This window comes from Gavialis gangeticus, unplaced genomic scaffold (genome assembly GCF_001723915.1).
Source record: "Gavialis gangeticus isolate Ggan-Ray unplaced genomic scaffold, GavGan_comp1, whole genome shotgun sequence".
Classification (NCBI taxonomy): Eukaryota; Metazoa; Chordata; order Crocodylia; family Gavialidae; genus Gavialis; species Gavialis gangeticus.
In genome coordinates, this window is record NW_017728964.1 from 12,125,199 (window position 1) to 12,125,775 (window position 577).

Consider the following 577-nt stretch of genomic DNA (forward strand, 5'->3'; position numbering starts at 1 on the left):
TTTGCCGTTTTGAGCTCAAAACGAGTTGAAATGGAACAGCCGGCAAAAGTTTGCGCAGCCCTAACAGCCACCCACTGCATCCAGAAACCAAGGGAAGCCGCAGCCTGGCCTGGCCAGGTGGGCGCGTGCAGGGGGAATTCGCGTTGCACGACCAGCTCTGCGGGTGCACGATGAGGTCCCCTCCTCCCACAGCATGTTCGCCAGGCAGGACATTCCTCCAAGGGCCTTTGCGCCCTTTTTCTGTGGAGCTTCCACACTCCCACGGGGAGTTTTGCCCACACACAGCAGCCCTGGCAGGGAGGTGGGGGTGCTGGGACACGTGCACCCCCTGCCTCACATGAGCCCTGTGGTCAGGTGAGCCCACGGAGGGGATCCAAGCATCGTACATGACCCTGGGGCCAGGAGGGGCACAGGCAGAAGTGAGGCGGGGATGTTGTCAACTCGCCTCATGTGGCAAATGAGAGGCCCCAACACGTGGCGAGAGGAGAGAACCAACCTGCCCCCTCCTTCGCTTCGATACAGCCCCAGCGGCCGATCAGCCAGCCGGCCCCGCCACACCCACCCTCCCCCGCTGCTC